Below are 26767 nucleotides of genomic sequence, written 5' to 3' on the forward strand. Positions count from 1 at the left end.
CAAACCAAACATTCTCAGGCTATAGAATCTTAGTTATGTACAACTATGATGCATACACCAAGCAACTACAGTAATGATGTCAATTTCATATAAGAAAGAAACCTAGGCTAACAGGCATCATATAATCACACAATTCTATCATGCAATTCCTGAAGATACTTAACCTATCAGTAGCATGTTGTTCTTGTTGGAGATAGTGTCTAAGTCCATAACTATATTTGGTATGTACTTGACCCGACCCGGCATGGTCCATTTGGGTTGCACTTCACCCGAACAATTTACGGATAATCTTTTGAGAATAGTATAAGTTATGATTTATTAATATATTATAAGTCCTAATATATTAATATAAAATCATATTATTTAATTAGTATTGATCTATAATTAATCTAGAATTAATTTAGAGATCAAAAGTATGACTAATTAAATATGGGCTCTTGTATTTATATAGTGTGGGCTAATGCTTATTTGGAATGGGCTAGGCTTGCATGGAAAGTCCATGGATACTCTATGGAGCTTTAACCCATGGATCTCATGGAAATGAAAAGACAAGGGTATTAGGGTTTACATGGATGTAACCCTAATCCACCACACTATATAAAGGAGGCTTTGGTTCTTGAAATCACACGTGTTGTGGTGAGTAAACTAAGAGGGCCGATTTCAAGAAGTTTGTGACTATTCTCTCAAATTTCCAAGTTTGTGGTGATTTGTGACTTCCAATTGAGGCATCCACATTATTGGTGCTAGGCTCTCAAACTCCAAGCAATCAACTACTACTACAAGGTAAGTAATTCTACTAGTTTTATTTGATTCAAGTACCCCATGCCATGCTAGTTAGGATAAGAACCTTGGAAAAATAATTATTTGCATGTATCATAGTCAAATATAGATCCAAGGTTTCTAGGGTTGCATGTACACCATAGGAGTGTTAGAATGCTCAAAACCCATCAGTGGTATCAGAGCCTAGGCTTGTTTATTTGATACTTGCTGCAAAAAAAAAAAAAAAAAAAAAAAAAAAAAAAAAAAAAACTTGAAAATCGAAGTTATGGATAACCAAAAGTCACATTTATAAATAACCATTAAAAGAACACATAGGTTACAAAAAATGAAGAGTCTTCATTTTTAATAACCATTAACTCATAAGTTATGAGAAATGAAAAGTTTTGAAAGTTTACAAAACTTGCCCTCAAGTTTTGGAACATGTAAAGTCATATTAAAAACTTTAGTTCCAATCCCTAGAATTTTAAAAGTTAAAATTCAACCCTTATACTTTATAAGATTATAAGTTTAATAATATTTATATATGTATAAGATCAAGTCGTCTTACCGCTAGTACGCCTCATTCACGAAGCCGGTCTATAAGGGGGGTATAAGGTTGTTGCCTATAAAATGGCAACTTAATGGGTGTCCACTCTCACCCAACGCTTCCTTGATCGGTGGAGGGTCGTTAGCCGAACGGGTAGGACAAGGACTTATAAATTCTCATTAAAAGTATAATGATAATACTAAAGTAACTAAACTTTATTGAATTCCCAATCTTAGTTATTTTAGGAAAATGTGAATAAGGTGCTAATCCATGAAATTACACTTTACACTTTGTTTAAGTCGTTAGTGGAGCGTGTGTGGTTAACCGGCACACTAACTTGAACTTAAAAAGGTAGGTAAAGGGTGACTTAATGTTTATCATAGTATCGGTGGAGCGTGTGTGGTTAACCGGCATATCGATTGAGGGGTAATACATTAAGGGTACCAAGTAATTTGCATGGTTACTTCACACCTTGTTTTGTGATCCTCGGCATCCCAGTCACAAAACTTGAAGGGCACACTCGAGATTGAAACATGCCATTGAAGAAAGTTCAATGAATCTCAAAGAATCTAGGAGTTTCTAAACCAATTAAAACCTAATTAAATATTTCGTTTTTCATGGTGGAAATTGGTGAATCGTCATTCACCTACCTTCAAATATCTTATAGCTTAGCTTACGGCATCCCTCTTCTAAGTTATAAAATATTGTGTTGGGTCCTAGCCTTAATATTACATTTGGGTGTTTTGTTAAGGACTATCTCTATATCTAATCTAATCTATTCCCTCTTCTTTTCAAATGTCTTCCAATAACAATGCTTCTGGCTCAAACCCTACTAGCTCCTTCTCTCTCATGAATCTTTGTGGGAGAGTCATCTTTGATGGGTCCAACTTTACAGATTGGATCAGAAACATCAGGATGGTCACTCGGTATGAGAACAAAGAATATGTTCTCGACAAGGAGCTGAAGGTACCCGAGCCAACTGCTACTCCTGAAGAGCTTGCTGAATATGAGGTACATGAAAGAGATGCTACAAAAAGTGGCATGCATCATGATGGCCACCATGACAGCCGAGCTCCAAAAGTCCTATGAGGACTATTATCCTTTTGAGATGCACCAGGACTTGATGGACCGCTACCATCAAAGTGCTCGTCAAGAGCGATATGAAATAATCTCCTCCATGATAACAACCCGAATGAAGGATGGTGAACCCATCACGGGCCACATGCAGAAAATGCAAAGGTATGTGGACCGTTTACTGAAGCTGAATGTGAACTTCCCTGAGGAGTTAGCAATAGACATCATTTTGCACTCCTTGCCATCGTGTTATGATCAATTCTGCATGACATATCACATGAACAAGGAATAAGTCACCCTCAGCAAACTTCAAGGACTCTTGAAGACCGCCGAAAGTGGTCTAAAGGGTAAGTCGGTTGTTACTACTCCTACTCCTACTCCAACTGCGGCCAATGTCTTGGCAATCGGGCATGGCAAAGGGAAGAAGAGAAAGAACCCTTCTAAGGGTACCAAGGGTAAGACCCTTGAAGGCTCCTCTTCTAGCAAAAACCAAGAAAGGTTTTGTCACTCCTTCTGCTAACCCTAATGAGGCTGAATGCTTCTATTGCCATGAAAAGTCGCACTGGAAGCGAAACTGCCCAAAGTACCAGCAAGATTTGAAGGATGGGAAAGTGAAACCCAACCATGCAGGTATATACACTATATTGTCTAATAACTCACCTCATTCTAAGTCTTGGGTCCTTGATACAGGTTGTGGTATTCACATATGTTGTGATTTGCAGGGACTAAAAAGAAGTGAGAATGTGGAGCAGGGAAAGATAAACTTGATCATGGGAAACAGGAAAGCTTCACCTGTCACCAAGATAGGAGTTTATTCCTTAGTGCTAAATAGTGGGTTTACATTAGATTTGAATAAATGTTATTATTCGCCAAAATGGCAAGAAATGTTATTTCCTTTCATGCATTGTATAAACAAGGTTTTACCTTTTATTTTGATAATAATAATGGTAGTATTGATGCTTTCTTTAATAATGTTCTTTATTTTAAAGCATTACCTTGTGATGGCATGTATGAAACTGTATCTGTTGTAGATAATCTAGGAAATAATGTATTGTGTATTAACTCTTCCACTAGCTTAGATAAAGCATCCTTATGGCATTGTCGTCTTGGACATGTAAGCAAGAAATGCATAGGCCAACTCCAAAAGGATGGAGTCTTGGAGTCATTTGACCTAAAGTCAGATGATAGTTGTGAATCTTGTTTGCTTGGTAAAATGACAAAGTCACCTTTTACTGGCACTTGTGCTAGGGGTGAAGGTTTGTTGGACCTCATACACACGGATGTGTGTGGACCCTTCAGAACCGCCACAAGAGTTGCTAATCGGTTCTATGTGACTTTTACTGATGATTTTAGTAGATATGGATATGTCTACCTAATCAAGCATAAGTCAGAAACCTTTGAGAAATTCAAAGAGTTTAAGCAAGAAGTGGAGAATCAGTTGGGTAGGAACATTAAGATTCTTCAATCCGATCGTGGTGGTGAGTATCTTAGTACTGAGTTCCTTGACTATCTTAAGGAATGTGAGATTGTCTCACAATTGACACCTCCTAGGACACCACAGTTGAATGGTGTAGCTGAGAGGCGCAATCGGACCTTGTTGGACATGGTTCGTTCCATGATGAGTCGAGCTTCGCTACCAATCTCATTTTGGGGGTATGCCTTAGAGACTGCCTCCCATATCCTTAATCTAGTCCCTACAAAGAAGGTTGCCAAAACACCTCACGAGGTGTGGACTGGAAAAGTTCCCAATCTAGACCACATCAAGATTTGGGGTTGCGAGGCTTTCGTGAGACGCGAGACTCACGATAAGCTCGAACCCCGAAGCGAAAGGTGTATTTTCATCGGCTACCCACATAAATCCTTTGGTTACATCTTCTACAGACCCAGTGATAATGTGATCTTTGTAGCAAGAAGAGGATTCTTTCGAGAGAGAGAATTCATGAGCCAAGGAGACAGTGGGAGGCAAATTGACCTTGAGGAAATTCAAGAGTCAAGTGGTGAAGGAACCTCAAACCCTAGCCCTCAACCTGAGGAGGAAACTCCTGTTGAGCCGACTGAAGAATCTATACCTCTGAGGCGTTCCACCAGAGTTAGGAATGCACCTGAGCATTATTATGGTTTTCATATTACTACAGAAGGTGAGACACTTATCAGTGATAACACACTGGTCAATCTGGATGAGCCTAACAGCTACACGGAAGCCATGGCAGGCCCTGAGGCTGCTAAATGGAAAGAGGCTATGGATAGCGAGATACATTCCATGTATGACAATCAAGTTTGGAACTTGGTTGACAATGTACCTGATCGTAAGATAGTTGGGTGCAAATGGATCTTCAAGAAGAAGACCGACATGGATGGTAATGTACACACTTATAAGGCACGACTGGTTGCAAAGGGTTATTCTCAAACTCCGGGAGTTGATTATGATGAGATCTTTTCACCAGTGGCCAAGATTAAGTCTATTAGGGTTCTGTTAGCCATTGCTGCATTTCATGATTATGAAATATGGCAAATGGATGTCAAAACCGCTTTCCTTAATGGAAAGTTGGCTGAAGATGTTTACATGGTTCAGCCAGAGGGTTTTGTCAGTACAGAGTACCCCAGTAGAGTGTGTAAGCTCGAGAAATCCATTTATGGATTAAAACAGGCACCTCGCAGATGGAATCTTTGCTTTGATGAGAAAGTCAAAGAATTTGGCTTTTCAAGGAGTGAAGCTGAATCTTGTATCTATATCAAGGCTAGTGGGAGTATAGTCAGCTTTTTGGTACTGTATGTGGATGACATACTACTCATAGGAAATGACATCCCAACCCTGCAGGAAGTAAAGTCCTGGCTTGGGAAGTGTTTCGCTATGAAGGACCTTGGAGAAGCTGCCTATATCCTAGGGATAAGGATTTTGAGAAACAGGAGTAAAAGACTAATTGGACTTAGTCAAAGCACCTATATAGACAAAGTGTTGAAAAGGTTCAACATGCATAACTCCAAGAAAGGAGAGTTACCCATCCAGAGTAACGCCAGATTGAGTAAGACACAAAGCCCTAGTACTGAGGCTGAGATAGCAGAAATGAGTCGAATACCTTATGCTTCAGCTGTAGGATCGATCATGTATGCTATGACGTGTACTCGACCTGATGTAGCCTTTGCTTTGAGCATGGTTAGCAGGTATCAGGGGAACCCTGGCAAGGCATACTGGACTGCGGTAAAGAATATCCTCAAGTACCTACGGAGGACTAAGGACTGGGTCCTTACCCTCGGTGGCAGTGAGGACTTGAGAGTTGTAGGGTACAGTGATGCTAGCTTTCAGACTGACAGGGATAATTTCCGCTCTCAGTCGGGCTGGGTCTTTACTCTAAACGGAGGGGCAATTACTTGGAAAAGTTCCAAGCAGGAGACAGTGGTTGATTCCACTTGTGAATCAGAGTATATAGCAGCAAGCGAGGCAGCAAAGGAGGCTATATGGCTAAAGAACTTCATCGGAGACCTTGGAGTTGTACCAGCTATAAAGGAGCCAATGGAGATTTTCTGTGACAGCAATAGTGCGGTTGCCTTAGCCAAGGAACCAAGAGATCATGGGAGATCCAGACACATTGACAGAAAATATCACTTCATCAGACATCGAATAGAAGAAGGAATCCTCGTGGCAAAGAGGGTATCATGGGATGAGAACCCAGCAGATCCCCTCACGAAGGGACTGACTCGGCCTAAGCATCTCCAGCATGCTCGGAGCATAGGGCTGAAGGATGATATTAGTTTTAGTAGTTAGATAATCTTGAAATTTGTAAAATGTAATTGACATTTGATGATAAATAAAAGCTGTTATTTATGAGTAAAGTGTTGCTATCTCTTGTCAATCGTTTACTATTATTTCTTTTTGCATGTTTTGACTTCCAGAATAATTATGTTATGGTTTATATCATATTATTCAAACTCTCCACAGTCGGTCATATGTTGGAAGTACATATGAATCAAGACTGTCATGGGTTGGCTTGTAGAGGTCTAAGATGTTAGACAAAGCGGGGCTACAACACTCATGAGTGCTCATAAGTTCTGAGTATTGGATTCAACCCACGCTCATTTGTATCACTTCATGGAATTTATCTCGAGTGATCGTGAGACGGTAATATCATATAAGTCTTCAAACCTAGAGATATGATTTGTTGCCTAGGAGTTGGTTATGCATTGATTGCACGAAAACGCATTGGTAACTCGATGTTATAAACCGTGCCTTTGTGTGTAATTCAACAAGTAGTAGAGCAAACATATGAGTCCAAGTTTATCTGTTCCTTCTAGGATTAGAAGCGATATCTGGGCCCCTCGATGATTTTGTTTTGACCTATGTATCGGGCCCGGTCAGAACTAAATTGATGTGTTCAGTTAAGTTCTATGTCAAACAAATCAGAAATCGGGAAACAAATGCTGGACAATAAGCAAGACCATGTTCCATGTATTTGTCCGGCTGATATTTAGAACAGAGGATTATATGATCACTTATCTAAAATGGCGCTTCATAGTTCAACAGAGTTTTAAGAGCTACGATTGCTGATCGGTTCCTGAAGTCATACTTGCAACTATAGTTATTAGACTTATCCAAGTGGGAGACTGTTGGAGATAGTGTCTAAGTCCATAACTATATTTGGTATGTACTTGACCCGACCCGGCATGGTCCATTTGGGTTGCACTTCACCCGAACAATTTACGGATAATCTTTTGAGAATAGTATAAGTTATGATTTATTAATATATTATAAGTCCTAATATATTAATATAAAATCATATTATGTAATTCGTATTGATCTATAATTAATCTAGAATTAATTTAGAGATAAAAAGTATGACTAATTAAATATGGGCTCTTGTATTTATATAGTGTGGGCTAATGCTTATTTGGAATGGGCTAGGCTTGCATGGAAAGTCCATGGATACTCCATGGAGCTTTAACCCATGGATCTCATGGAAATGAAAAGACATGGGTATTAGGGTTTACATGGATGTAACCCTAATCCACCACACTATATAAAGGAGGCTTTGGTTCTTGAAATCACACGTGTTGTGGTGAGTAAACTAAGAGGGCCGATTTCAAGAAGTTTGTGACTATTCTCTCAAGTTTCCAAGTTTGTGGTGATTTGTGACTTCCATTTGAGGCATCCACATTATTGGTGCTAAGCTCTCAAACTCCAAGCAATCAACTACTACTACAAGGTAAGTAATTCTACTAGTTTTATTTGATTCAAGTACCCCATGCCATGCTAGTTAGGATAAGAACCTTGGAAAAATAATTATTTGCATGTATCATAGTCAAATATAGATCCAAGGTTTCTAGGGTTGCATGTACACCATAGGAGTGTTAGAATGCTCAAAACCCATCAGTTCTAACATATCACAATATCAAATAACAGTGTGGTAATTTGGGGTCTACTTACTGGCTCAGGCTGATGATACACATCGCATCCTTTCTTGATTATTTTGAAAATAAATTTGAAAATCATTTTTAAACCTTTTTTATTTCCTTAGTTTGAGACTGGATTCACACGATTGTTCCTCCAATTCACTCAAACCAAGGCTCTGATACCAACTTGTAACATCCCAAAAATTTCAAAAAATTTTAAACTTTCAAAACAACCCATTTACTAATAAAAGTGTTTACAAAAAAATTGTTTCCAAAACATGATTTAAAATCAGAGCCTCCCAAGATCCAATCAGTTATAAAACCAAGGATGTGTATGGTCACGCTTTCACCTTGTCACAACCATCTAAAGCACATGAAACAATAAAATGAAATTGTAAGCACAAAGCTTAGTAAGTTCCCCTAAAGTACCACCACATACACATAACAAACATATCACATGTACAAATACTCATGCCTGGCCCAAGCAACCTCGGGTTGGAATACCAGGCATGTCTACGATGGGCCCAATCATCCTCGGGATGGAATAGCCTCATATCATAAGCATGTTTGGTCCAATCAACCATCAGGTTGGAATACCAAACATGTCGGGTCAAATCAACCATTAGGCTGGAATACCCCCGGCCTGTTGAATGACACACAAAGCGGTTCAGTCTCACCATATATCATAAAAAATCATGTCAGGTCCAATCAACCATCGTGTTGGAATACCCCAGGCCCAGTCATCCTCGAGATGGAATATCCTAGATTAGAATGCCAATATATACATAACTCGGGTCCAGTCAACCATCGGGTTGGAATACCCTCGGTCTGTTGGCTCACGCACAAAGCAGTAAAACCTCAACCATCAACCAAATATGTGCACATCTACAGATAAAAATATAATCAGCCCGTAGATAATCAGGTAGATCTACAAATCACTAAGCATAGCATCATACTATCACATATCAAGATATCTACTCCAATGGGCCGGCCTTAGTGCCTTCGACCCGTAAGTACAATGAGGAAAACTCACCTTAATATGCTAATAATCAAATAACTGCTCAGACCGCCAAACCGGATCACCTCGCGCCAACTAAAAATAAATACAATCTTAATCAATAATTAACCTGATAACCCAAAATACCCTTAGGTCAAACTTGGTCAACCCTAGTCAGTCAAAGTCAATGGTCAAGGTCCAAAAGTCAACATTTCTTCCCAACGGAGTACGCCCTGCGTACGAAGAGAGTACGCCCAACATACTCTGATGTTGATCAATAGCGAGGCACTGACCGCGTACGCGCAACGTGCCACCAGGTACGTCCAACGTACTCAGCCCAGTCCCAAACCTCCATTAAGAGCTTATTCCATTAAGTTCTTACATCCAAAACTCAGATCCAAGCCCAACATGATGTCCTAAGTCATAAAGTTTCCAACTTTATGACTTTGCATGGCTATAAAGTGCTTAATGTCCAAAACCGTAAGTTCTTAACCCAATAAGACATCACAACTCTTGCATGGAAGGGATAGAAGGGCCAAGATCACATTTTTATAGTTCATAATAGCTTTATAATGGATAAAGTTTCCAACTTTATCCATTAGAATGGTCCCAACAAACAACATCTAGTCTTTAAGTCTCAAAGGGACCCAAAAGTTCATCTTTTTCAACTTAATCCATTAAGTACATGTCTCTAACTTTTAGATCTGAATCAAAATGATGTTTAGATGGATAAAGTTTCCAACTTTATCCATAACAAGGTCACAAACTTTCAAGATCTAAACTTCATGCACTAAAATGACCAAAATCTCATAACATCCAAAACTAGTTAGATCTAACAAATGCATTATCAAGATTCAAACTTTATACCTCTAGAAGATAGATCAAGGTGAACAAAGTCCAGATCTACAAGCTCCAATGCAACCAACACTTCTCAAAGAAGTTCCTTCTTCTACAAGGTGCACCATGCGTGATCCAAAGCACTCAAAACACCTTATTTTAGCACACAATGCTCAACTAAGGTTAGGGTTTCATGGAAGGGGTGTTGGAGGGGTGGAGGCTAAGATTGGAGTGGGTTTGGGGGAGTTAAGGAGCTTAAATAGGGCTCAAACCAAGAAAATAGGGTTTGGGCACTGATTGCATATGCCCAACGTACTTCTGGTACGCCTAACATACTCAGGGTGCCTCAGTACACCCAACGTACTCCCCTCTGTACGCCCAACGTACCCAGCATAACCCAAAACCGACCAAACTTCAAACGGGCATAACTTATTCGTTCTAACTCCGATTTTGATGTTGTTTATATCCACAAAAAGGTAACGAGAAGCTCTACACTTTTATTAACTCATCCTTTCCTTAAAACTTTCTGAAAAAAATCCAAAATTCATAAAAGCTCGAACTAACACCTTACCGAAATACCCCTTGTGCCAAAACACAGACCGAACTCCTGGATCATCCAAATTGCATTACCCACACCCAAATGGGTCTAAATATATTTTCATCAAAGTCCCTAAGCCTGATGATACTCATTCTTCAGGTCACCACCCCCACATAAGAAATGATTCGGAACAGGGTGTTACTTGACTTACATCATCTGTAAATGTTACATAAAATCGATTTGCATCCCTTGTGGTGGATCTGAAGGGCCCAAACACATCTGTGTATATGAGGTCCAATAAACCTTCACCTTTTTCATAAGATCTAGTGAAAGGTGATTTTTTCATCTTACCCAAAAGACAAAATTTGCATGCATCATATGACCTTAGGTCAAATGATTCCAACACTCCATCCTTTTAGAGTTGGGCAATGCGTTTCATGTTGATGTGTCCAAGACGACAATGCCACAAGCATGCTTTGTCTATACCATTAGACAAATCAATTTGAAATACAGTATTGCCTAAATTGTCTACACACATCACAATTCCATACACACCATTACAAGGTAAAGATTCAAATATAAAAACACCATTTTTATAAACTGAAATAGAACCATTCAAATCATTAAAAGAATATCTGAAACCTTGTCTGAACAATGCATGAAAGGAAATGATGTTACGTGTCATTTCTGACGAGTAACAACAATTTATTAAGTTTAAACAAACAGCACTAGTCCACTACTAAGCACTAGACCATAAAACTTCAATCTTGGTGATAGGTGGAGATCGCCTATTCCCCATGATCAGGTTCATTCTTCCGTGCTCCAGCTCTTCACTTTCTCTTAGCCCCTGCAAATCAAAACAAATGTGAAAACCACATCCTGTATCAAAGACCCAAGAACGAGAAGATGATGAGTTATTAGATGAAATAGTGTAAATACCTGCAGAAGATGGGTTCACCTTGCCATCCTTGATATCTTGCAAATACTTTGGGCAACTTCGTTTCCAATGCCCTTTTTCGTTGCAGTAAAAGCAAGTGGCCTCTTTGGGATCAGAAACTAGAGGAGCGTCAGAACTAGATTTTCCTTTGGGTTCATTGCTTGACGATTCAGCATGAGACTTTCCCTTCAAGTTTTGCTTTGCAGGACCTTTCCTCTTTTCCCCCTTCCCTTGACCACTAGCCGGAATGGGAGCACTAGCAGGATTAGGGTATGAGCTCTTACCCTTCATTCCTGCCTCAGTTGTCTGTAGTAGGTTGTGCAACTAAGACAAGGTGGTCTCATTGTTTTTCAAATCATAAGTCAAGATAAAATGATCATAACAACTTGGTAAGGAGTTCAATACTATGTCAATAGCCAACTCCTCATCAAAGTGCACATTAAGCCTAACAAGGAGCTCCACATAACGTTGCATTCTTTGCACGTGGCTACAAACAGATTCTCCCTCTTTCATCCTGCATGCCATGAGGGATTTGACAACTTCGTACTTTTCTTGACGAGCTCGCTTATGGTACTTTCCCATAAGGTCCTTGTTCATATCTAGGGCCAGTAATCCTCATAAAACCTTTGCAGCTCAGGGGTCATGGTGGTTACCATGATGCAAGCAACTTTAGTTGCATCATCGTAGTGTTTTTGGTAGGATGCGTATTCTTTAGGAGTAGCTTTGCCTTCTTCGAATTCAATGATTTCCTTTTCGAGAACATACTCTATGTTCTCAAATCGAAGGGCCATCTTAATGTTTCGCATTCAATCATTATAATTTGAACCATCCAATATGACTTTGGAGCAGATAGAGAACAAGGAAAAGTTATGGTGGTTGGAGGAGGAGGAAGCAGAAGCATCAGTTGGAGTAGACATTTGTAAAAGGAAGGTAGTTTTAGTTAGAAAAGAATAATCCTTAATATAGTAAGCCAAAATAAAATATTAATGCTATGATCTAACTATATGATTCACAACTTAGAAAAGGGATGGCGTAATCTAATTGTAAATTTTATAAATGTAGGTAAATGACGATTTACCAATTCCACCAATATTAAATTAATTTAAGTCAAGTGAAATTCCTAGGTCTTTTGAGATTCATTGAAACTATTCAATGATATGTTTAATCTCAAATTATACTCTTCTATTTGTGACTGGGATACCGAGGATCACAAACAAGATGTGAATAACCATGCAAATGTGTTTGGCAACCTCATTATCATTTATCATCCCAATTGATGTGTTGGTAAACCACACACGCTCCATCAACAATGATAATTTATGAGATACTCATTACAACTCTTTATTAGTCCATATTAGTGTAATGGTTAACCACACACGCTCCACTAACGACTTATAAAGTGTAATCTGAAATTTCATGGGTTAGCATACAAATTCACATTTTTCCGAAAGTAACTAGATTTGGGATTTTTAAAAGAAGGTTCCAGTACTTTTTAATATCATTATACTTTTAATGAGAATTAATGTCCTCTCAAGTCCGTTTTACTAACGACCCTCCACCAATCAAGGAAGTGATGGGTGAGAGTGGACACCCATTCAACTACCATTTTATAGGTAGTTTCCTTATACCCCCCTTATAGATCGACTTTGTGAATGAGGCATACTAGCGACTTGACTGACTTAGTCTTATACATATAGTATATTAATATATAAGGTGTATTTTAAATTTTTTCAAAATACTAGGGCTTATATTTTAAATTTCGAAATTAATATCCAATTAATTAAATTTAAAATAAACCAATAATGATTTAATTATTATCTTTTAATTAACAATTAATTAAATCAATTAAATCAATTAAGGATTATGTAATTAAATTATTTTAATATTTTAATCCTAATCCATACCCTCTAATTTTCGAACATAAGGGTATAGGATTTATCCAATTTAATAATTTTCTCTTATAATCAAATTAAACTAACAATTATCTAAAATATGGAAACCCTAATAACCTACCATTTTCGAAAATACTTGGGGAGGAAGGCTAGGGTTTCAAAACCCTAGCCCTAAATTTCGAAAATACTTGGGGAGGAAGGCTAGGGTTTCAAAACCCTAGCCCTAAATTTCGAAAACTTGGGGAAGGGGGCTAGGGTTTCTAAAACCCTAACCCTATTCGAAATTCATAGACATTTAGGGTTTAATTTATATAAACCATAATTGATCTATTCTTCTATTATAGCTATTCAACAAAAACAAACCAAACGCTCTGATATTACTGATGGGATTTAGGTAAACAAAAAAACCCTTAAGTTTGCATGCAACCTAAATATGATCTATCCTTTCTCTATTGAACCTATAACTAAGAACATCAAAAATAACCCTAGAAACCCTAGGATATTTTCGAAAAATAGAGGGGAGGGTCTTCGGATTACATACCTTTTAGTTATTATAGCAAACAACTAGCAATTCCCTTTGAAAATCTCTTGGAAGCTAGCACTACAAATGTCGTGCCTCTAATGGAATCACACCCAAGCTAGCAAGAGGATAACTTAAGAGAAAGGAGAGGGGAAAAGCAATTTTCATCCAAGGCTTGTAGAAGGAAGGAGTGGACGAAATCAAGAGGCTACGGGTTCCTTATATAGTTGAAGATACTTGGGGCCAAAGCTAGGGTTTAAGGGATAAGTCATAGATTCCATTGCTTGGTGACCAAGCTCTCCAATCCCCTTATCCCAGGGGCCTTGGACGAAATCATCTAGGTCTTACCCTAGATGATTTTCGTCCACCTCATTCCATGAGGTTCTAGAGCCTCCTTCCTCAATTATCAATAAATAACAAAACAGTCCCTATACTTTTAATTAATCCAATTAACCCCAAAATTAATTACAATTAATTTTTGATTAATTATTAATTAAATAATATGATTTCAAATTAATATATTATTTTCATAACACATTAGTAAACAATTTATTTAATTTATTATTCACATAATAAATTAATCTCTCTCCCTCTCTAAAAGTCATCTTGTCCAATTGCTAGGTTTGAGGGCAACCCAAAAGGAGTGTGCTACTATCAATTCAAGTACATATCAATTTTAGTTATGGGCTTAGACACCTAATCCAACATATTCATCATGTGCACTTTCCAAGAGTGAACGCTTACCATTTGATCATAAATCAAAACGCTCATCCCATGTGTTGGAATTAAGTCACTATGACTTATGGAGACCGACTCCTATTATGTCTACTGATGGCTACATTTACTATGTCATTTTTATTGATGATTATTCCAGGTTCAGTTGGTTCTATCAACTCAAGGTGAAATCGGATCTTTATGCGATTTTAAACACCTTTTTAACCTTTGTACAAATCCAAATTTCTTGCAAGGTTAAAACTTTTCAATCAGATGGTGGCATAGAATTTTTAAATCATAATGTTAGCACTATTCTTTCAACAAATTGTCACACCCTCGGACCAGAACGGCGGAAACGTCCGGAGGCGGGTGACTTCATTGTGCAATATCATAACAATTGTATATAATTGAAACATATCAATCCAAACAGCATACATCAATATAACAAGCTTACATTGTTTTACATCATGTTCATGTTCTCAAATTTTACACAAAAGAGACATCAGTAAACAATTCCAAAATATAGCAAAATAATCTTGAGTCCGCGATCCACAACCTGCTTATTGGTTTCCTGAGAATACAAGTCGTTTGAAAAACGTCAACATAAAATATGTTGGTGAGTTTATAAGCATTTTTGTATAAAACTTTGATGATAGTTTAGAAATCCAGAAAATCCAATATTTTCTTATCACATAGTTGTGTGTCTTGTTTCAACTCGAGTATAGTTGCATGTGTGTCTTAGTTAGTCATTTTCGAAAATCGTATGTGATTGTTTTCTCCAGAAAATCCTATATTTTCTGGTGTATAAAAATAGTAGCTTTGAAATCCGTAACATTGTTTTCTCCAGAAAATCCTATATTTTCTGGTGTATAAAAATAGTAGCTTTGAAATCTGTAACACTTGTATAGAAAGGTTTCATTTGAACAAACCAAAACATAGTTGTTTGTAACCAAAAGTGAAGTCTGTATAAATACATTTTTGATATATTCTAATGAGTCGTTATAACCATACTAATATGACGAAGTGCCTGTTATGACGTTCTTCAGGCATCTGTTTCATTTAAGACATTTGTCACCCTAGACTGGCAGGTCTAGCTGTAGCGAACAACGAAGGTGCGGGGTGTCAACCTCGTATAGATCTATACACAAATTCTCGTTCCCCCTCCAGGAGACTCTGGTTATAACTCTTACAGGACTTTAGGCGTACACTATTATATATAAATATATGTACTGTGAAGATTGTCTAACTAGAATACCAACAGATTTTTGAAAAATCGTGAAATCCATTATTTACTAATAATTAATATTAGTTGTATTTGTAACTAGATAGTTCGTGTCGCTCATTTCGTTTGTTGAAATCATTCCACTTTGAATATTTATCAAATTGACCCAATATAATCGTAGCCGGCAAACAGCCCTTTTTCCATTATAAAATACTAAGTGCGGCTCAATTTGTCGGAAAATGCCAAGTTATGATTTGTATACAACTTTGACTTGTGTGGGTTTATGACAGCAACTTTATGACACGCAAATATTTCTGTCATAAAGGCTCTAATCGTACATTTTCTTGACACAAATATTTATATTAAATATTCATAAAATTCTCCCTAACAGTTTGCAATGAGTCATTTATAGGGCATAAAGTTCCAAACTTTGAAGATTCTAGAAATATTGACAACTTATAAGGTCTATTTTAGCAACTTTTTATTTCTAGATATGGAGATATGGAATAAGGGGGTATATAGAACACACCCAAAACCTTTAGAGGCTCTTTTTGTAAACAAGGTATTTTTTATGTGGTGATTTTAAAACATTTTCCTGATTTTCATGAAATCTGTGAAGTTTCACGTTCATGAAGATCAAAATAAAATAATAATATTTCAACTCACACATTAAACATACAAATACATGCAATTATCCAAGGATTTAGACAAGATTTGTCTTGTATTATCCCCCAAAAACAATAAAAACTTAGAAAAAGGTGGGGTATGAAGCTCACATTGATTAACTTGCTGGGTGAATTGAAGGGATGATGAGGAGTTTCCAAGTTTCAACACTTGAAAGATTCTTTGAACTTTAGAATATTCTAAGAAAATATTTATGTGTATATATAGTGAAACCTTAGGAATAATGTGAAGAATCACTAGTAAAAGAGGATGAATACTTACAAAAAATATGGGAATTTTCCTTGAAGGATGGAGACTTGGAGCTTGAAGGAGTTGAGAGGATTCTTAGGAGTCTTCTGAATGTGAAAGTGGGGAGTGGGATAAGGGGAGAGAAGGAGTTCACGTATTCTAAGTGGGGAGGATAAAAGGTGACTTGACACTTGCATGGAGGACTGGTGTACAAGGCTTCTATCCATGGGTATTTTTGTGTTTAACTGGGATTTGCATGGGAAATGAGAGATTTACATCACATCACAAAGTCAAACCCCCTTATCTTCTTAAAATCCTTAAAAAAAATATTGGGTATTATTTTATATAAATATGTTTAAAATAATTAATTTTGGCATAAAATGGGGGTTTAAGGGGTTTAGGATATGAAAAATACGAGTTTTGTGTGATTTCCAACGTCAAAATGCCTTAAATGATGAAAAAGTCCGAAAATGACAAAAATCTGGAGTGGAGGGTTGTTCCTGCGAGGTTTCGAAGTGCTTAGGAGGGATTCCGGAGCCATTAAGCAAATTCCGGAGTCATCTACTAATTTCCGGAGCATTTTCTCGGATTTCCGAAGTCGCATGCGCAGTCCGGAGTGCTTCCTTCTGATCCGAAGTCAGGCGCGAATCAGCGGTCTGGTCCGGCCAGGGGTTTCCGAAGCGAGGCGAGGCGAGGCAAGAGACTTCCGGAGCTGCGAGATTCCGAAATGGGTGGTCCGGATGAGAGGCTTCCGAGGTGCGATTCCTCTTGGTTTCCTTAGAAGACATTCCGGACTAAGAGGGTTCCAGACCAGGAGGGTTCCGTACCAAGAGGGTTCCGGACAAGAGGTTCAGGACCAAGAGGGTTCCTGATAAGAGGTTCAGGACCAAGAGGGTTCCGGACAAGAGGTGCGGGACCAAGAGGATTCCGGACTAAGAGGGTTCCAGACAAGAGGTTCAGGACCAAGAGGGTTCCGGACAAGAGGTTCAGGACCGAGAGGATTCCGGACCAAGAGGGTCCTTTTGGGTTTTCTCCTTCAGTTTTGGGCTGTTTTCGACTGAGGAAGGTACATAGAGAGATTTGGGAGAGATTCCACATACTTGGAGAGATTTGGGAGATATTTCATATTCTTGGAGAGATTTCATATTCTTGGAGAGATTTGGGAGAGATTTCACATACTTGGAGAGATTTCATATTCTTGGAGAGATTTGGGAGAGATTTCATATTCTTGGAGAGATTTCATATTCTTGGAGAGATTTGGGAGAGATTTCACATACTTGGAGAGATTTCATATTCTTGGAGAGATTTGGGAGAGATTTCACATACTTGGAGAGATTTCATATTCTTGGAGAGATTTGGGAGAGATTTCACATATTTGGAGAGATTTGGGAGAGATTTCACATACTTGGAGAGATTTGGGAGAGATTTCACATACTTGGAGAGATTTGGGAGAGAGAGAGAGAGAGAGATACAGCGGGAGAGATTGAGAGAGACTTTGCCGGGAGTCTTTATTAATGTTTTTCTTCGTAGTTCAAAGACCGTAGACTTAGTTACATCCCATTTTGAGTGCTATACACCCCTGAAGGGCACTTAATAGTATTTTATAGAGTTGTTACTTCCCTCAATCAGGTTAGGGTTTTAAATCTTGAACATTTGAAACTTTCAAGTGTTACTTTGCATTAGGATTTATAGTTATACTTTAGTAAACATAAAGTAATCCCTAATATATTAGCACTAGTTTAGTTGACCAGTTGACCCGTTGACCTTGACTTGACTTTGACTTGACCAGAAGCTTGCCGGTTGTCACACAAATGATACGCATCACCGAATTTCGTGTCTTTATATGCCTCAGCAAAATGGATGAGCTGAACGCAAAGACCACCATGTAACTAAAACTAGTCTTGCTATGCTATTTAATGCTAGTGCACTAGCATTAATTTGGGTTGATGCTTTCTCTTCGGTAACATACATCATCAATCGTCTTTTATCCAAAGTGCCTGCAAACAAAAGTCCATTTGAAACTTTATTTGGTGTTTCTCCAAATTATGACATTTATCGCGCTTATGGTTGTAGGGTATTTTCGTACTTGCGAAACTAATCGGCTCACAAATTAGCTTCTCAAAGTATTCCTTGCATCTTCATTGGCTACAGTACTCAGTATAAAGGATATCGTTGCCTTGATCCTTCTACAAATCACATTTACACCACCCAACATGCTCAATTTGATGAAAATGTGTTTCCATTTTTAGACAGATCATCCTATGATCTTGCTACATTGGTGTTTACAAAAATTGATGAGCCTACACCTCATCAAAATACTTCATTGCACGTCACTCCACCGCCCCAACAATCTGCCATCTCCACATCCGTAATGACGTCATCACCCAATGGCTCTCATGCATGTCCTACATGTCTAGATCCGTATCTCCATGACTCACCAACAACTTCTTAAAATACTGTTGAACCAACTTCTCTTTCGTTAACCAACACACCTCTAAAGACATCATCACATTCGACACCGCAGCCTACTCCACCACCATCGCCGCAACCGGCTGGGACCTCTACTCATCCTATGATTACTCGAACAAAAGTTGGAATATTTAAACCCAAGCACGTTGCTGACTTAGCTTTTCTTGTTGGTCATCCTGTTCATCATGCTCTCCTTGCAACTAAATAACCTAAAGGTTTTAAATCAGCAGCTAAAAATCCTCATTGGCTCATGGAAATGGAGTCCAAAATTGATGCTTTGAAGGTTAATGATACTTGGGAATTAGTTCCTCATCCCACTTCTTCCAACGTCTTTGGTTCTAAATGGGTCTTTAGAACTAAGTTTTGCTCTAATGGTAGCATTGAATGTCTTAAAGCTTGTCTTGTTGCATACGATTTCACTCAAATTCCAGGTCAAGATTACTCTCTCACCTTTAGCCCTATTGTTAAAGAAGTTACTGTTTGTATTGTCCTCTCTCATGTAGTCTTGAATCGGTGGCTGTTGCATCAACTTGATTTTAAAAAATGCATTTTTAAATGGCAATCTTACCAACACGGTCTTCATGGAACAGTCCCTGGTTTTATTGATCAAAGATTTCCACATCATGTATGTCGTTTGAAGAAGGCACTTTATGGATTAAAGCAGGCTCCACAGGCTTGGTTCCAATGTTTAAGCATATTTCTTCTAAGTCTTGGTTTCGTTTGCAGTCGTGCGGATACCTCTCTTTTTATGCTCAATAAAGGGTGTATCCTACTTTATTTTCTTGTTTATGTTGACGATTTTATCTTGACATGTAATGATCCCTCTTTAGTCAAGCATCAGCGAATCAACAAAGAGTTTGCGACTAAAGATCTTGTTCCTCTAAATTACTTTCTTGGTCTTGAAGTCTCTTACAATGCTGATGGTTTGTTTCTCACTCAAACTAAATATGCTCGTAATATTTTGAGTCGTGCTGAGTTACTTGATGCAAAACTAGTTTTCACACCCTTATCAACGGCTCAAGTTCTTACATCGGATGACACTCCTTTCATTGATCCTACCCTCTCCAGATCCTTGGTTAGAGTACAACAATACTTGACTATTACTCATCCAGATCTATCTTATGCAGTCAATCAAGTTATTCAGCTCCTTCATGCTCCTACGACAAACCATTTTCAAGTTATGAAGAGAATCTTACGCTACGTGAAAAGCACCATCTCTTATGGTCTGCATTTTCAGTATCCCAAGTTGCAATCTTTACTTGGCTACTCTAATGCTGATTGGGCTCGCTGCATTGAAACCATACGCTCAACCTATGGCTACTCCATATTCCTTGGCGGTAACTTAGTCTCTTGGAGTGCCAAAAAGCAAGCTACTGTTTCTCGTTCCAGTTGTGAATCTATGTATCGTGCTATGGTAAACACTGTTGCTGAAATTGTCTGGATTACAAATCTTTTGAGTGACCTCCATGCTCTGCCATCCTCTATACCCGCTCTTTTATGTGACAACAAGAGTGCCTTGTTTCTCAGTCAAAATCACATCTCTCACAAGCGTGCCAAACATATTTGCATCGATTATCACTTTGTTCGAGAGCTTGTTACTTCGAGTAAATTGGTCACTCGATATATCCCTACTCATCTTCAACTAGCCGACATCTTTATGAAGAGTCTTCCGCGTCCCTTGTTTGAGTAATTTCATGCCTAGCTTCGTGTTGGTCCACCACCTCTTAAAAGGGGGTATTAGAGATAATTTAGAATAATTTTAAAAGAATTCTTGTATCTTTATATATTTTAAGAGATTTCCTGTATCTCTATATATGTTAGGCTAGTTTGTTACCTTATCAGTTGTATCTTTGTACTATATATATATATATATATATATATATATATATATATATATATATATATATATATATACAAGATACCATGCAAGCGGAAAATATTCTTATACAAGAACACACACACGCACCTAGCCGAGCCGTGTCATTTACCATAGTTATAGATCAACGAAAATCAGGTTCGTGTTAATTTTCTATATCGGCTTTTAATTCGTCCGACAATGGGACAATCATCCTTCCACCTTTCGTAAAATCAAGTCTAATTGCGACTAATCAAACTGATTTCTAGAAGAAACTTGGTAATTAAATAATAGCAATTGTGTTTTATTATTTGCAACAAATTGACACATAATTTTCAACATTATTTGTCGAGTTATTGTCATTATAGCCCAACAAAATTTTAGAAAATATTTAAAAGGTTTTGGGATTAGTTTTTGTTTATCATAAGGGTATAAACTCAAAAATGACATGTTAATAAGGTGGGGGGTAAAACTAGGATTCTATATTAGTTGGGGCTTAAATTGTAAGAAGATAGAAAATTATATTTTATACCTAAATAACATAAAAGAGTGTAAATTTCAAAGAAAATTTGACAAAAAATTATCTAATTAAATAGAAGTTATATTGATTTTCGCAGGAATCGATATTGAAAATTTGCCAAAAGGCCATGAGTACTAACTCGTAATGATCTATCTCTAAATATTATTAAAAGATAACCTTTAATTCACCAATGTCGCATTCATGACCATTGATTGTATTTCAATCTTATGTTTTCTACCATTAGATCAAATTGATGACATCATCTTCTCCAAATAGAATTCAAACATTTAATTATAGAATCATTAAATTATAGAATCTTAAATTCAGCAATCACATTTCGAACACAAATATATTTAATTATAGAATCTTTAATTATAGAATCTATCGCTACTTCCTAAGATATATTTCACAATTCTGACACAATTACATTTAATTATAGAATCTTTAAATTCAACAATTATGTTATCAATTAAATCATATCATTTTATTTATATAAGAGATATCAGTTTCTCCATAATTCTGGCCAAAAAAATTAATAGCCGCCTCGTCTTTCTCCTATATTTTTCTCTATTAAACCCTAATTCCCTAATCCTCTTCATCCTCATGTCAATGGTTGTGCTTTAATTGACGTTTTGGGTTTTCATAACAGAATGCAGCACGAGAAGGTGGTTCCTTTTTGCTCATGTATTCTTAGAATTTGTGTATTGCCTCTTCATTGCATCTCCAATTATCACACCATTGTTTTGGCTTCACACAAATCTCTACAAACTGAAGCATGCATCTCCTTCAAGACATCTTTTGACGATCTATGTCATCATTAACCCTAATTAATATTGACCCTAATTTAACTCCCTTATTTACAGCTTTTGGCTTCAAATTTTAAAATCATTTAACTTAAAAAAAACTCATTAAATAAGCATATCAATAATTCGGTTATTAACCTATAAAATCTAATCTAATCTCATTAAATCAACAAAATATTTGATAGTCAAAATTAAAGTCAATATTATTCATAATTTATCTCTTAGTATATCCCACGTAAAATGAATCAATTTGAGATAATGGTTTGAATTTTAAAACTCATTAAATAAGCAAGTCAATTAATTTGAAATTTTGAATCAATATAACTGATATCTTTCTTTTTTTCCAGATGAATAGCCGAAAATCTCCAAGATGATATCTTAGGTTCCCAATTTTTTTTGGAAGATAATAATTTCCTTATTCAAAAACACCTTATATATATATATATATATATATGATTACATTGAAGTTTTTATTCTTACGAGTTTGGATTGAGTCCTACGATTTACAGTGTTCTTCTTCAGCGTTCTTATTCTCCAATTTTTTTCCAGGTTCTTTCTTTACTCTGTTCTCCTTCTTCTTCTCCAATTTCTTGCATTTACTCTATTCTTTTTAAATGTTATTACTGTGTTCCTGTTGAGAGATCATGAAAAAAACTTAATCAATCTATTTTAAGCATATTAGATTCATTCATTTAGTTACAGAAAAAAATTATATCCTTTATATCGATTTTTTTAGTGTGTTGACATATGTTTGTTTATGAGTATGTGTATAATCAACGTTATATCCTCTGTTTGCAACATTCCTGAAACTTGTGTAATCGATGTTATTAATATGTGAAGGTTATCAAATGTAATCATGAATCAAATACAATGGTATATATAAATGAATGGAACTGGTATGTTTCTATTCACCACATAAAAAAAAATACTCCTCTACATTGAATACTATTTGCATGATGAATGAGGGCAGAACAACATCTATGTATATGTTCTCTTTACCTGAAATACATCTACCACTGCCACTGCTGCCCCCTTTTACTGCTATAATTTTCTTCTTTAATATTTTACTCATTTATAATTGTGAATATGATTGTATCAGGGCCAATTAGGTTATTTTGGATTTTGAAGTCTGCTATCTATATGAACATAAAAAATAATTTATATTGCTATATATTTCTATCCATTTTTAATATATATATATATATATATATATATATATATATATATATATATATATTACAACAATGTACTTTGACAAAACAAAGATAACGAGGATTATTTATGTTAAAAATTATTGTATTAAAAAACTAAATTGCTCTAATATAAATATTAAATAGCTTTATTTAATAAATTTGGTTCAAAAACTCTAAAAATGAATCTAACTAACATTTTTTTATTAAATTTCCACCTACGACAATGTCACCTATTAATGTGATATGTATTTAATTTATGTTCTCCGCGTTTAACGCGGGTCATAATCTAGTTACCCTATTATTTAAAGAAAACATATAGGCCACAATAAAGTTATTTTTTTGGCAAAGTAAACATAATTTGATTTATAGTTCGACAAATGGTTTGCAACACAGTACTTGTATAAGATCATAGATCCTACACAACACTAATGTTACAAATTCAAAACAATGAATACTAAGGGGCAAGAAGTAAAGTATGCATTCAAACTTACCCAACGAAGAAACATTGCATTTTTGCAGCAAGCCAGCAACCAAAAATGGAAACTTTAGCATCTCAACTATATATTGTGATAATATAACAAACAAATAGACACACATGATGGGATTGGGCATTTGGTCTAGTGGTATGATTCTCGCTTTGGGTGCGAGAGGTCCCGAGTTTGATTCTCAGAAAGACCCAATCTTTTTCCTCGACGAAATCAATACATTTTATATATAATTCTTTTTAAGTGCATACATTTTGTTTAATTTAATATTCTACTGCTGATACGCACTAAAGTCAACTGAGGACTTCTACACATTATAATTTATATACCACAAAACATGTACTTTCACATCTGAAAGAATGCTTTTAGGTACCAACTTGGTGAAAATATAATATGCAACTGCCTACCAGAGTAAGATATCTTTCTGCTACCACTTTTTTTTTACTTCTGTTATGTACTTACTGCATTTATATAATTAGCAAAGTGCATAAAGCAAATGGCTATAACAATGCAATAAAAGTATCAGTCAAGAAAATGGGCATTTGGTCTAGTGGTATGATTCTCGCTTAGGGTGCGAGAGGTCCCGAGTTCAATTCTCGGAATGCCCCAAGCCCCTATCACTTTACTCATTTTTCTATTTTTGGATTAAAATTAGATGCAAGAAATAACAACGTACTTTCACTTATTTCAATTCAATCACACTTCCACATAAACCAAAAAACTATAGAGTGATTGAAGGAAACTAGACTAGACTAGTTTGAAGTTAGTATAATAAGTATCTGCCCAGAATCTGTAGTCTTTCACTATTAGAATTTAGAAATAAATATGCTTCCATATGAGCTTTGCAAAGGCAACATACGCCAACTTAGGAGTAACTCACACACTGACTGTAGCCTCAAATTATGGTCATTCAGTTCCAGTGATTCTACACGAGAGTAAAAAACATAAAAGTCCAAAAAACCTAGCTATGTGGAAGTGGAAGCACCTCAAAGTTGACTAGTGTCACAGATTTCAGACAATAAATGCCGACTCATGGGCAGATAGATACATTAGCTAATATGCAGAAATATTGAAATGATGCAGCTTCATGAAAAGCACATGAACTTGATTGCCAGAATAAGCAAATATTTAACTATACATAACTCTTTGTGAAGATGCTTTTAAGCACCAACTTGGTGAAAATATGTAACTGCCTATCAGAATAAGATATCTTTATTATGCTAGCAATTTTTTTTTTTTTTTTTGTGTGTGTGGCATTTAAATGGGTATAAAAATGGTATAGTGTGAACAACAGAATGGGCATTTGGTCTAGTGGTATGATTCTCGCTTTGGGTGCGAGAGGTCCCGAGTTCGATTCTCGGAATGCCCCCTTTCTTCTTTTACATTTTTATATATTATTTTCAGTGACATCTTCTAGAATGATATAAAATAATTAAAGTCAACTCTATAGACTTTTGTTTTGTAAACACATCAACCTACAAAACTGATATAATATGCTACAGACGAACTAACATAAGTCATTGTCAATAAGTTCAACTCATGGTTATGGACGCTTTTTATTAAGACAACAGGTATGAAAGCACATGTTTTGTGGTCATTCTATTCCTATGGCTATTTGTTGGGAATCGAGTGGAAAAGAGAGTGTTGAAAACTATTTTCTCACTATGCAAAGGAATCCGCAAATATTTTCCAAAGATAATCATACAACAAAAACCTAATTTTCAAGGCTTATGAGCGTATATTTAAACTGTAAACCAAAAGGTCCAAAACCATATAATCAAATCATCAAGATATGAATAATAATAATAATAATAATAATAATAATAATAATAATAATAATAATAATAATAATAAGATACCTGTTGTGTTCTTGCCTCTTGGCACGTAATACTGTATGTATGGATCTTCCTCAAACCAATATGTCCTTAGGACTTAGGAGTGAATCTTGTACTTTTTGCCATAATCCCACTCACTAGTTCATGCAGGAGTGGAAATTAGGGTTCCCATGGCATAAAACCATTGAAGGCTTGTAGCAGTATCATTCTAATAAGTAATAACATAAAGGACAATAAGTTTTACATTCAACATCTTGAATTGCTGATGATTATCAAAACAATAGTTCTTGACTTCTAATATGACTAACCTTAACAAAAAATGTTTATTAAATTCTTAGGGGTCTCATCCTTTTGCCTACAAAACTTGTTTGGGGCATGTCTAATTACAGGTGACATGATTGGTATCCTGCAAGCTTCCATATAATAGTTTACATGCATTTCGCCAAATCCAAAAACACCCTAATTATGCGACTAAGGGAGTATAGAAACTAGAATTCAACATGTACAACTTCATGAAACTCACCCTCGCAACCATTATAAAACTTGAAAATAACTCATTCGATTTTATATACTTTCTATCCACACAGAAAACGAAAAGTAAACCATTTCATATTTACCGAGAAAGTAAAACCTTAAACATGAAAATAACTGTTTCTAACCTTCTATAAATTATAACTGTCTGGTTGTAGCCGGAGTAAGACAGCAGCAAAAAGAAAATTGCTGCTAGTTTACCAGCTAATCTATGTAAAACTTTTTTTTGATTAATGGAAATTACAACTCTTTGTAAAAGGGGTTCCGATGAAAACTATCCGGAAAGATTGATTAAAATATACATCAATGGAATTTGGAACATTATTTTTTATCGGGCGGCAAGTGAGAAAACTGAAGTTGGAATTTTAGCGGTTCCTTAATTATCCAAAAAGGTCGATTAAAATGGCGTAAAATATAAAAAACTTGCGTTTGCCGGGAGTCGAACCCGGGTCTATTGCTTGGAAGGCAATTATCCTAACCGTTGGACTACAAACGCTGCTTGATGTTAGGTGATTGATCACTGAACTTATCTTAAGGAGTGTTTGGTAGCCTATTAATTGAAAAATTAAGAAGCAAAGTTTGAAATTTTAAAATTGATACTGTTTGGTAGGGTACTAAAAAAGTCTCTTGAGTCCGTAGAAGCCTCTTAAATTTTCAAGAAATTGAGTAATCTAACCCATTTATATGGGTATTTTAATAATAATAACCATTTTTTTTGTAAAATGATCGCTTTCTCCGGAAT

At 36.3% G+C, this 26767-nt stretch overlaps 3 non-coding genes across 3 annotated transcripts; 2 read left to right on the plus strand and 1 right to left on the minus strand.

The window, feature by feature from the left end:
• Positions 1–24195: 24195 nt before the first annotated feature.
• On the plus strand, positions 24196–24267 carry TRNAP-AGG (transfer RNA proline (anticodon AGG)). Its single transcript has one exon. It is a non-coding gene; the product is annotated as a tRNA-Pro (tRNA).
• A 689-nt stretch (positions 24268–24956) lies between these two features.
• TRNAP-UGG (transfer RNA proline (anticodon UGG)) lies at positions 24957–25028 on the plus strand. Its single transcript has one exon. It is a non-coding gene; the product is annotated as a tRNA-Pro (tRNA).
• Positions 25029–26449: 1421 nt separating this feature from the next.
• Positions 26450–26521, minus strand: TRNAG-UCC (transfer RNA glycine (anticodon UCC)). The gene has a single exon. It is a non-coding gene; the product is annotated as a tRNA-Gly (tRNA).
• Positions 26522–26767: the final 246 nt, after the last annotated feature.

This window comes from Lactuca virosa, chromosome 5, assembly GCF_052849685.1.
Source record: "Lactuca virosa cultivar CGN04683 chromosome 5, Lactuca_virosa_CGN04683_v6, whole genome shotgun sequence".
NCBI lineage: Eukaryota > Viridiplantae > Streptophyta > Magnoliopsida > Asterales > Asteraceae > Lactuca > Lactuca virosa.